At 40.0% G+C, this 13,094-nt stretch overlaps 1 pseudogene; it reads right to left on the bottom strand.

The window, feature by feature from the left end:
• Positions 1-6,100: 6,100 nt before the first annotated feature.
• Positions 6,101-10,050, bottom strand: LOC133268237 (cytochrome P450 2J6-like; annotated as a pseudogene).
• Positions 10,051-13,094: the final 3,044 nt, after the last annotated feature.

Genomic DNA, 13,094 nt, shown 5'->3' on the forward strand with positions numbered 1-13,094 from the left:
CAAAAAGCTTGCCAAATAAATCAAGCACTGCTGCATACAGAAAGTACCAAGTACATCCATCTGAAACACAGGGGAGAAAAAAAAATAAAGAAAAACCTTAAAGTCCTATTGGGAATCTTGAGCTACAACAAGAACTAAGGGCCCAGCAAGAACTAGTCATGACACGCGTCCTGTAGTTGGCAGCTTGAGAATAAACACAGTCTGCAGCCAAACCTCCTTGCCAAGCCTCAACATATGCAGGAGCTATAAACCTAGCATCAGGGAAGTTTATATGCCTGCAATCAGACCATGAAAAGCACATGAGAGGGATTCTAGGCGCCACATAACAGTGACAGTTACAGCCCTGTTTTGCAGCTGTAGATTGAAATGCTAATGCATAAATGCTTCCCTGTGAAGAACACCCACCCCCTGAAAGCAAACCACCCTAAAAAAAAAAATCTAAAAAAAAATTTTAAAAAATGACTAATTTACTGAAAACTGGCCAAGACAACTTGTGCATCAGCTTGCTTTTTTCAAGTGCCCTGTCTTTGAGACAGAAACTGTTTCACAGGATTTGTGGTTCTGGGACATGAAACACCCTTATCCAGGAAGGGCTGCCTGGAGTTTGCTAGCCCACAGCTTCCAGACCTCCAAGTCAATTATCCTCCAACCACTGCACTTCATTACCACTAAAGCATAACTGATTAATATGTTTTAATGATGAAAGGGATGTTTATATGTTTTTACAAAAGCTTTGGTGCTTTACAATAAAAAGCTTATTTTTCAAGGCCCTCATTTCTAATCTAACTCTCTTCTTCCATAGGGAAAAAAAAAAATCTTATAAGACAGACACTCTGGTAAGTTTTATCTGCTCTGTATCCAATGTAATTTTACAAGATTTAGTTAAGGTTAATCAATTTATCAGAATTTTTCAAATGGAATCAATGTAGTACACTCCCCGGCCTTTTAGATATTCAAAGATTTTCCATCTTCTCAGCAGGAAGTGCCATTTTTGTTGAGTGATCTTTTCTATAGGGAAGTGAAGAAGTTAAGGCCCATGGCCTTCACCACCTCCACAGCAGGAGCCTCACAAAAGGACCTCTTTCTTTAGCCTTGCAGCCTTGAGTTTTCACGTATCAGTTATTTCTCACAAATCCCTTGTCAGATTCACCCACGCCTTTCATCACAGTCTTAACATCAGCTTAAAGCTCTTCCTTCCTCACTCCTTTGCCATCATTTCTTCAACAAGTTCCTCTGGTATGGGGATCCATGTCTCCTCTCATGCTCTGACCACTTCAGGAGGTTTTAAAATCTTTTTCTGGTGGTGTTTTTCCTGAGGAGGAAGTTGATTTCTCGTCTTTCCCAGACTTTGGCCCTTTGTTTCCTTCCATGAAGTCAACTCCTTGTCCTGGCAGCAGTCATGTCCTCTTTCCCTGCCTGAAATGGGGGCAACATCACAGGGCAGGAACAGCCAGGAAAAAATAGGGCATCTGAAAAGATAAAATGGAGCTGAACAGAAAGAAGATCAGGACTTGCAGTCACCACTGTGCTGGAGAAAGGAGCGGGCATGAGGAAGCCCGAGCCCTCCCCCACCTCCTCTCTGAAGAGCTGCATGACACAGTCATGTAAACCATTCCCTGCCAGCCAGCAGCCTGCCTTCCCCTCAGGTTGTCTCCAGGCACCAGTCCAGGTGCTTTTTCCCAGATCTTTCTGCAACATTTGCCTACGACAGCTTGGTCGCCGCCCCACTCAAAATGGCAGCCACAGCATTCAATATGTGCTGGCCAGCTCCTAAAATGGCTTCCCTACCACAGCATGAGGTGGCCAACAGCATTGCATCATGCCGCCCCTTTGCACTGGCCAAAGACCATGTTTCTCTCTACTCAGCTGGTCTTTATCTGTATCTCCTCTTTACCCAGCATCATCTCCCTCTTCCTGAGGAACTACATTAAATTCCCATCTTTCTCTCCACCAGGTAACAACCTAGGACTAAACAGGATATATATGCTTTAACATTACATTTCTATAGCAGGCAACAGAATTCCAAAATCCTTCTTAGATCTCCAGTTCCTCCAGGTCTATCTTTGCTCCTGCCAGATTTCTAAGTGTAAAGCTCTGAAACATCAGGGTCCACTTAATTTTTTCCCAGATACGCCACTAAGATGGCACAGCTCCTTGGCCAAAGTGTATTAAACACAATAACTCATCCCTAGCAATGATTTTGGAGTAGTAACCTTTTTCAAGCCTTTTAGCAGGATTCAGACACTGTAGCATGTAGCCAACACAACATCTCCTATCTCCCTGCATGATGTGTTTCCTAAATGATGAAGCAACAGCTGCAGGGATTCAATCCCCACCAGGGATGTGGAAGCTCCTGGGAACACGGGTTAAGATTCAGCAAACCAGGAAACAAGGACTGAGTGATTTTTGTTCCATGTGCAGAAGCAGTGATACTCTGATGCTGATTAGGTTCTCCAGAACTTAACACATTTTCACAACAAACCGCAGTTGGCAATACTGTTAGCAATGACCTGCCAGGGGGAGGAAGGGAGAAGCTGGCACTTATCCATTTGCTGTTTTCTTTCTTAAGATTTCTGACAACTGCTCCTTCTCCAAAATAGTATTTTCTTACTGCTGTTAGTGACAATAAAGTCTCAGGCCATTTTCCTCAACAATGACATTATTTCCCTGTATCTTCTGCTTGTGTAGGTGAAGTGGCTGCAATCAATACTGTAACTATCAGCTTTTTATTTTAATGCATATAGAGCAATTCTGTTAGGGAACATAACTATGGCTACTCTGCATGTCATAAATGTCAACACTGTATAGAATAGGGAAGACAAAAAACTGCATAGTGTAAGAACGGGAGTAAAACAAAAAGGGGATAACAGAGAGAATCAGAACAAAGATTGAAGACACAAGAACATCTGCCCAATGTATGTTACAACAGATGGAAGTGAGATGAGAAGAACAAGTGAAGGGAGTTCAGTGAGGATTGAGTGTGCCGTCAGCAAGTTTGCAGGTGTCACCAAGATGAGTGGTGTAGCTGACATGCTTGAGGAGCAGGATGCCATCCCGAGGGGTGTGGACAGACTGGAGAGGTGGGCCCATGCAAACCTGTTAAGTTTCAACAGGGCCAAGTGCAGGGTCCTGCACCTGGGGTTGGGGCAACCCCTGGCATCAATACAAGCTGGGGAATGAAGTGATTGAGAGTACCCCTAAGGAGAAGGACCTGGGGGTACTGGTGCATGCAAGACTGGACATGAGCCAGCAATATGCACTTGCAGCCCAAACAGCCAATCATATCTTGAGCTGCATTCAAAGGAGCATGACTAGCAGTCAAGGAAGATGACGACTCCTCTACTCTGCTCTGGTGAGACCCTACCTGGAGTACTGCAGCCCTCAGCACCGGAAACACATGGACAGACCTGTTGGAGAGGGAACAGAGGAGGGCCACAAAAATGATCAGAGAGATGGAGCACCTCTCCTATGAGGAAACGCTGAGAGAGCTGGGGTTGCTCAGCCTGGAGAAGATTCTGGGGAAACCTTATTACCCTTTCAGTACTTAAAAGGGGTCTATAAGAAAGATGTGAGAGGCTTTCTAGCAGGGCCTGTTACAACAGGACAAGGGGTGATGGTTTTAAACCAAAACAGGGGAGATTCCAGCTGAACATAAGAAAGAAATTTTTTACAATGAGGGTGGTAAAATACTGTCACAGCTTGCCCAGAGAAGTGGTAGATGTGCCTGAAGACATTCAAGGCCAGGCTAGATGTGGTTCTGGGCAAACTGATCTAGTTGAAGATCTCCCTGCTCATTGCAGGAGGGTTTGGACTAGATGACCTTTGAAGGTCTCTTCCAATACAAATTATTTTATGATTCTGTGACAAGGTAAAGATGCATTCCCCCTTTCTTAACAGTCGTCTTGTACATAAGTTTGGAGTTGAGCTTTCTACCAAGTTCAAACAAATTGGCTAGAGCTCCCTCTGAAGGCAAACAGTAACAAGATCTTATATACTATTATTATTATGAGTGCAATTTATTATGTATTTTGAGAATTATCACAAGGTACTTCCTCCCTACCTGGGTTCACTACAGTATATATATGTGAGTGGTCCTCTGAAGGCTTATTTCATGCTAGCCTTTGTGGCAAAGAGTGAAGCCAAGTACAGCCAAACTGGGAGAAAAAGTGAAAGCAGGAAGGTAGACCAAGTAAGTGAACATTTATAGTGGATTTTGGAAATGAGATGGAAGCAAAGAAAGGGAATAGAATGGCCAGTACCTTTTTATATGTCTGCTCCACACCAGTCTTGCACCTCCGTGATGGCTCCATCCCTTCCCAGTCAGGGTAGCCAGGAAACTCACATTACTTACAGGAAAAGCTGAGTGTATAGTCACCTCAAGCTGTTAGTCCCTCTGTGCTCTGTGCTGTTCTACAAATAACATCAGTTCCTGAAGGCAGAAAGATGAAGCCACTGTGGTTTTTGTGGTAAGTTCATTTGGCTGCTCTCTCCTCCAGCAGGCACCAGAAAACATAGTGAGAGAAGCACACTGAAACAGACTCCACAGGAAAACCAAGATTAGATTATTTCTTTCCTGGATTTGTCTCTTAGCCTTAGAAAAGGGATGAAGAGAGATGGAATAGTGATATTTCACACTCTTGTCCCTAAGGAGGCACTTCATCCTCTCCTTCCTAAAGGGGAGCAGATCTTCCTTTGGGGCCGATACACATGGCTTGTACAGCATGCACATTCAAAGCTGAATTTCGTGCTCTGAAATGTTTGCATTTAATCTGGAACATGCAGTTTTCCCTAGAAAGTATGAACAGACACCACTGATTACTACAGCATAAGAGTATACAGATAAGTTTTAATTTCATATTAGTGACACTGAAGGATTACATTCCAGTTTATCTAGGAATATTTTGTAATCTGCTCAAATCCTTAAGGCTCAAACGTCCAAGCCTATTAAAAGAATCTGAAAAGAAAAGCTCATTAATTCTTAAATGACCCCTAATAACTTGCCTAGAGTCTGTGCTCAAAACTGTATATTTAGCCATGTGGAACAGTCCCTCTAGGACTTTATGCTCTCTACTCCTTTGTGAAACTGAATGACATCTTCTGGTGGAAGAATAGTCAAGGGACAGACTTGACTCAAGGACAAAAATGAAGAGCAAAAAAAAATTAGGATAAATAAGAAAATTAGGTAAGTTAGGAAGATGGTATAGACTGAAAAGGTAACAGAACATTTTGGAGATGTGAGACAAACACAGGGAAGAACAGGAGCAGAGGTTCTGGAGGGAATCAGAGTATTGCACAGGTAGGAAGGTTTTATTTGTTGACACCCAATAGCTTTAAAACTTTCTCGGTTTTGAACTCAGTAGATGCTTTAGCCAGGGGTGCAGTTGGAGCTAGCCTGCAATATGGATCTCTCTAGCAGAAAAGGAAGATAACTGGTGAGTTCTTTTAGATCTCAGGCATGGGATTCATCTTCATTTATTTGATGGAAAATGTATTTATGAGATTGTCGAGGCTCCATTTTCTTCGTAATTACTAAATGCGGCCAGCAGCAGTATTTCTTTGATACTAACTACCAGCTGTGGTTTAGGATTAGTCATTTTTAACTTTGGTGCTAAAGGCAAGGAACTGCTGCTGTCATTACCTCTCCTCCTGCTACCCACGTGCATACAAATGAAGCACCCCCTTACCAGCTACTGCCATGGGATGTTTGCAGTTCCAGTATGGAGGGGACTTCACACCAATCACCTACCTATCAGGACATGCTGCCATCCAGCTCATAGCCGTGAAAAGGGTTGAACCGTCCCCACAAAGGTAATCCTGGAGGGAAAGAAACTTGCAACACATGTTGAATTAAGTCATTACTGATTTCACACTTCTTTGCCTATTAGACTGGGGTGCTTTAAAATATAAGATAGGCAGAGGTACCTGAAATGAATACAGCTTATAATTACTTCAGTCCCACAGATGGCACTGTCAGCTAATCAGTGTATAAAAATAATCCTTCTATGTTGGCATACCATATTCACTTGGTACATCCTATAGGAAGAACATACTCCCAGTGTGTCAAAAAATTTAAAAAAAAAAAAAAACAAAAAACCAAAAATGCAGCCCCCAAACCTTGTCAACTGTCAATAACCAAACCAGCAAAATATTAAATATCAACTTTTGACAAGTCCTTAAGCACCATGCTCATAAAGGGATTCAAGAATTCTTCAGTAGTGCCAAATCTTCTGTCAGTCACGATATGCTAATTCATGCTGACAGATGTGAAGTCAGATAACAGATAAAGAATCTATTAAAGAATTGAAAGAAGAAATGAAGCTGAATAAATTATTGCAGGATTTGGAGCAAACACCAAAAGAAACTAAATAAGGACAGTGTTCTGGGAATCACTAGCTAAAGTGGCTTCAGTTGTTAAAAAGTTTTGTTAAATCAGTTTTAAAACCTGTTACAAGTGTACGAGACCTCAGATATTCAGATATGCAGCATATCTGTACCTCTGAAACAGGAAATCCTAGCAGCAATGTGTTCTTCATGTTCTCTCTGGGAAGTGCAATTAAGATTACATTACTTTATTGCTGGATCTTTTGAATTACAACATTTGTATACGGCAGCTTTTTTCCATTCTTATGCCCAATTAAATGGGAACAGAGAACAGCTTCCAGCTCCTTCTGGACTTTCTCTAAGGAGGAATATTCAACTTTAAATACACAACAATCTATAAACACCATACTCATAATTTTTCCTATTGCTTTTTTACAGCAAGAATAAATTCAACAAGATAAAAAAAGGTATTTTATAAAATAAGAATGCCTTCAAATTCCCATGAGGATGACTTGAGTAAAAATGGACATTGAAGTTGTTTATACATAGCATACCCAAGTAATACTTTAAAAATAATAGTAGCAGACAAAGTCATTCTGTAAGAATACTTAGGCTTCTCTTATTTTTACTACTCAGAGGTAATTTATAAAAAGATTTTTATTAACATTTATTTTTACAGGCAGGAAATCAACTCAAAACCAAAATGTTAATCACTGTAAGACCAATTTAGTAACTGATCAAGGACTGCTCTTCACTCAGAACCACACAAATTTTGCTTGTCATCTATAGATGGCATAATTGCTGTTCTGTAATTACCTGCCTTGGGAAGCACCTACAGAAATTAATTTTTCTAAATGACTTTTTTTTCTTAATTTCCATTCTGAGCTGAAATGGTAAATTGCAATTAATTCCTGAAGTTAAATGATCTGATTAATCTACAGCCTTTATCCTTGCAATTAGATTTAACCTTGTGCATCAGGAAAGTTAAGACTATTTTAATGTATCCTGAGGGAGTGAAAGATAAGGTTATGAAAATTCAGTATGTGCAATCCAGTCTCAAATTTTAGGTCTTTTGAGGAGATATTAGGTAACAATAATGGGAAATCCCTTCTTCTTATTGCTTCCATGATTTTCTTCTTGCCAGCCTCCTGCTGTGTCTGGTAGACTGATTAAATAGTCAAATATGAAGCCTTTGAAGTGATTTGTATACCTTTTAATCCTTTCTATCCTGAACACTTTGACTTTTTTTTCTCACTTATTTTAGTCTGCCAACCTGTATCTTTCTTCTGTATGAATATATAGTGTAGTTTCAAGCTACTCACCCCAATCTCTCTTTTAATATCTAGTTAAATATAGATACCTATGATTGAAATTTTAAGCTTCATGAAATAACCCCACATATTAGCAATCTCTTACTGTATGGAAATTATTTCTGTTGCAAAGAAGCCAGAAGCACACCAAAGAGTAGCAGTCATGGGCTGAAAAGGCCGACCTTAAGACTCCACCTTGTCCGCAGTGGAAGTCTAATCAGTATTGCACCATTACCCCTCCAATAACAACCTATCTCATTCAAGACTAGGCTCATCAGATGAATCACACCCTGCATTCTATATAGATCCGTTAAAAACAAAACCTAAAATGACTGGCCTGTATGCTAGAAAAGATACAGCAAGAAACAGATACATACCGTTCACCAGATTCATACCCTAATAATTAGTTCCTCTACTATTCTTTGAACAAGCTCTACTACCATTTGAAGATGTATAATCTCTAAAAAGTTGCAGAAACGTTCGGGTGTGCTCACCTTGAATATAGGGATAAATCACCATATAAAGCAATGTCCAACATAAAGTGGTGGTTGTAGTTTCTGTGCCTACCAGAAAGAGGTCAAATATAGTCTGGATCAAGTTTTCTTCATCATAAGTAGCATCAGCATCTCCATTAGTCAGCAGATATGAACTGAACAGTTCAAGTTATGGCACATAAGAAAAGAACCACCTTTCATCACAGGAATATTTACTGGTCCTATCCAAAATTAAAGTAACATCAAAGGGCTAGAAAATAAAAATTCCTGAATAAAACAAAAATATTTTCTAATATTCTCTGGTACCTCCAAATTTATGTAGACATCATTATAATCAAAGGAGCGTTTAAAATTCCTTGTTAGTGGAATGTAAGAAGAACTCAGAGATACTATCTCATCCAAACAGTATCATCAAAGAAAGTCCTTTGTGCATCTCCCAGGCATGTAGCAATATATGTTTCCGTCCCTGTTCACCAGACATGGAAATTTCTGTGGTATGATGAAGCATAAGCAATTGAAACAAGTTTTGAACGAGGCATCTAGAAGTACTGTTCTGATGCACACTCCAGCAATTCCAGGTGCGCTAGTATTTATTTTTGTTATAAAAGTAACAAGCAAGTTGCCTTTTTCATTGTCTATCTATATAAAGTAAAAACAAACAAAAATTAATTTTCCTCACAAAAAAAGAGATCTGTTCCCAAATACTGTTATAGTTTCAATGGATTCAATCAAGTGGTCAAAATTTTCACCATCTTTAGAGAAGTGATGTCCCAGAAATCACAGAACAAATCACATTTGAGACAGCATGAACACGCACAGTGGGGTCCAGAGGTTTTCCTGTAAACACAGTGAACAGCATTCACCATTAACACTTACTGTTCCTGCTTTTCCCACTGAAGGGAGAGCTGATAACAATTTGTAAATACTTCTGACATTAATTATATTGCTGGTTGGCAAACTGCAATTTACTGCTAACAGGCATGAGTAAAAAGTAACTTCAGATGTGTAAAAAACACTGTAAAAAAAAAAAGAGGCAAGGCTACTGGTAGGAACAGAATTTGTAGTAGTAATAGTAGTTCTAAAAAAACCCAGGTTTCACTTAGCATCAGTGGATCTCATGTTTAGCAATAACCTGGGTAGAAAAAAGGTCAGCAGAGACACTGATTGAATAAGCAGCTGAACTGAAAAGAGAACCACATTCTATTCTTTGCTCATATCCCTTACAACTGAATAATAGTTGAGCATACCTGTAGATTCATCCTGTTATTCAGCAGCATCACCTGAACAAACTTCCCCTTTTACTGAGAAGGCTACAACAAATCATGTAAGGGGAGCTTTTTCCACTGTGCTTCCCAGTGCAGAGCTAGAGGTTGTGCAGTCCTGGTTAAAGCTTTTAATATTTTCGGTCTTGTATTTCTTTTCCGCAGAGGGGCATGGGGTATTGTGACACTTATTTTGTTAGTTTGCTCTTACCCCGATTCTGTGACCATGAATAATGTAAAACTGACTAAAGAAGTAATAATACTAACAGACAGGGACCACAGAGTCTCAGTTCTAAGTTCATAATCTAGGGTCTCACGTGTAGCACTTCCGCAAGGAAAGGTCTCATACAGACCATATGATAAGGACCTTTGATACTCAAAAAAAAATAATTTTTGTTATCAAGTACTTTCAAAAGCTACAGGTGACCCATTCTTCAGCAGAATCACCCCTTGACCTGCATACTGAGTCACACAGTTAGTTTTCTGTAAGTATTCCACAAGGTGACAGGCCTCCTCTCGTAGTTGATACTCCTGGTCTTTTTCCCCTATTCCTATCTTCCTCATTGTTGCAAGTCCAAAATGACTCTTTTGCTTCCAGAGACAACCATGAGAGGACAAAACACCTAGGAACATAATGAATTAATGCTGTTAATGCTTTATAAATTAATGAATCAATACAATCAATACTTCAATGAAACTTCTCTTTGGTTCTATTTTTAAGCAGGGAGAAGGGATATGAATGTCTTCATGACCCCTGAAGCTCACCTGCCTCACCCACTTGCAGTCCTATCAGGCCATAATGGTAGGAAGAAGATGCAGGGTACAGGGAAAGAACAGAACAAAACCAGTCATAGCTGCCATCTACATCTTGGCTTTCACTAGTCAGTCTCAAAGCTCCTTTGAAAAGAGAGTATCAGGGTTGATTATACCCAGAGAGATAAAGCAAGCTGCTGAGAGTCACAGACAAGCTATGAACAGAATGTTCCTATGATCTAGGAACAGAATTTGAAGTTCCCAAGTCCCCTTCCAATACTCTTGTCTTGAAACCTAAACAGTTCACAAGCCTTCAGGTCCCAACAATACTGATGACAGAAGCAGGCAATAACATATCTTGCATTTTTATAATGCATGTAAACAAAGTTCTCTTTCCCTGAACTCAACATATAAAACAGGGCCTTCATTTGCTCACATTTCCCAGCCTCCTGTTCACTCTAGTTCTGAGCTCTAAGCAGCACTCTCCCTTTATCAGTTCTTGCCTAGATATACTAAGTCCGTGTAGCTCTCTTCCCACTGAGAAATCAAGTGGGAAGCGAGAGACCGCCAATCAATTGACAGCTCCTATTACGAACCTCTGGAAAGACTGGGGGGGGGGGGTGCAGGGAAGGAAGGAAGAGCTAATTTGAGAAATCCTAATTCCTAATTAATTCCTAATTAATGTCTCCACTGGAAGGAAACAAAAAAAAAAATTAAAAAAAAAAAAGAAAATTAAAGAAAAAGGAAAAACCCTGCTCTGCAATTGTCTGCTCTGTTTAGCTTGACATCAGGCCAGGCAGCACACACACCCTACCATGCCAACTAATACGTGCACAGCATGGAACCAGTCAGTGTTTTCCAATACACACTGAGCCTGTCTCTACAATGGTAAAAAAATGAACCCTGGTATTTATGGCCTAGCAGGTGGCACACAGCCTGGGCAGAGGTGTACCAGGAACCTTTGCCACCTCCAGCACATCACACTCATCATTTGTTTGCTTCACACCCTTCTGAAGATGTTCTTTCCCTGTCCTATGCAGTTGTTGCATTTGCTCCACTCCTACGTCCTGAAATCTTCATTACAAAAGTGTATTCCCTTATCTGTTCAAAACAACCAAACTTAACATCTGTCATCTTGACTGATGAGCTCCTGCAATAGTATTTGTGTCAGAGGAGACCAAGCAACATTTATGTGAAGAGCTACTGCTCACATACACTGAAAATATTGAAATAAGGAATACTGCATTAACCTAAACCAGCTTTCTTGTTTTTCCTTTCCTTGTAAACTTTAGCCTAAGCTTTTCTGAAATAACTTTCCCTCACCCTACTTCAGCATGACCACAGCTCTCAGCTAGCAGTAAGAAAACACACTACCAAGTGTCCAAAAGCCTAGGCTCAGAGTAAGCCTCTTGTCAGGCCCAGCTGTACGCAGCAGGACCAGACTGACCCTGCAGAAAGGTGTAAGACAGCAGACCACAGGCAGACAGTTAGGGTCAGTGAAAGCAGCAAGACCACTCACACAGATCTAGGCTGCAACATTGTGAGCAATGACACAAAAAAATTAAGTTCTGGCGCACACAAGCTGCAAGTCATTTAGACAATTTCAGTAGATAACTCATTTTAAAGTTTCAAATAGCACCAAAACCTGGAAAATTGAGTGGATAAATGACTGCTCAATAGCATAAGAGTTATCCTGGAACTGTCAGAATTGGCTGATAAAACCATAGGAGGTATTTAATTTTAAATTAATTAATCTCAGTTTTTTTTCCCTATTTAACTTGTCAAGCATAAGATTCATAGAACCATGCTACTGAAAATGAGAGTACTTAACCTTTTCTCTTTCCACTTCTTGCCCCAAAACCGAAATGGACAGATAAAAAAGGCACACAGGCACTCTCCTTGCCCTCTGATAGTTCTGCACTTTCTGGAAAGCATCAGCACATGCAGGCCACTAAAGTAGAAGAGCTGCATGGTACTGCACAGAGAAGTCAAGTGGTGGCTGCTCAGAAAGGTAAAGCAAGCAAATGCGGTAATGCCACTGTTGCTCTGCAGCCCCCTGAAGCTGCCCTATATTTCATGCTTGAATCTGAAATTATTAAAATCCACTAACACAAAAAAGACAAATGCTCATCTACACGTTTTTCAAGACTGAAAAATGCAGGATTGTACTTTACAAATTTTCCTTTATTAATTCACCAAAAAAAAACCAAAATCAATCTCATTCGAAAACTAACTGAAAGAAGCGTCCATACCTGTAGCTTCAAGGAATTTCAAGGAATTTAAAGGAATTCTCAAGAAACCCATGCACAGCACTTAATCTTCGTATTTCATGATCATAGCGTACATTAATTCCAATCAATATCCTTGATTTTGCTGAAAAGTTTTGAGGTGGAAACTGCAGACTGGAAAATTCAAGCAAGCCTGCTCAGGGAAATGATGATAAAATTTTAAAACAGGCAACTTATACAATTGCATGGAATCCCTTAATCTCCTATATATACTTGAACACAGAACATTAGCTGAGATCTTGATCAAAGTGTTGAAAACTCCAATTTAATGTATCAGTCAATAATAATAACAACAACAGCAAAAAAAAACACAAAATTCCATACAAAGTCAGAATTCATAGAAAACCACAGGGCAATAAATAATCGAACAGGGCACCTTTAAGATGATTTTTAGGGCTAAATTCTGAAGCACCATCACACTAATATGACTCAACCTGGGAAATCCCACATATTTCAGAATCATATATCTTCTTTCCTTTGCCTCCTAAATTCCAAATGAGATGGTTCCTAACAGTTCACTTAGCAGACAGAGGCACTCCAAGTCAACTCCAGTTTCACTCCTGCAACTTGTTTTGCTTCTGAATCCGCAAGATGTCCAATTTGTACATTGAAAGCAAGGAAAAAACAGACTTGGCCATCCAAACAGGAGTAGGTAAAATGAAAGAT

This window comes from Pezoporus flaviventris, unplaced genomic scaffold (genome assembly GCF_033815535.1).
Source record: "Pezoporus flaviventris isolate CSIRO_AGI_PZ_B2104156 unplaced genomic scaffold, CSIRO_AGI_Pfla_v1 ptg000013l, whole genome shotgun sequence".
NCBI classification, from domain to species: Eukaryota; Metazoa; Chordata; class Aves; order Psittaciformes; family Psittacidae; genus Pezoporus; species Pezoporus flaviventris.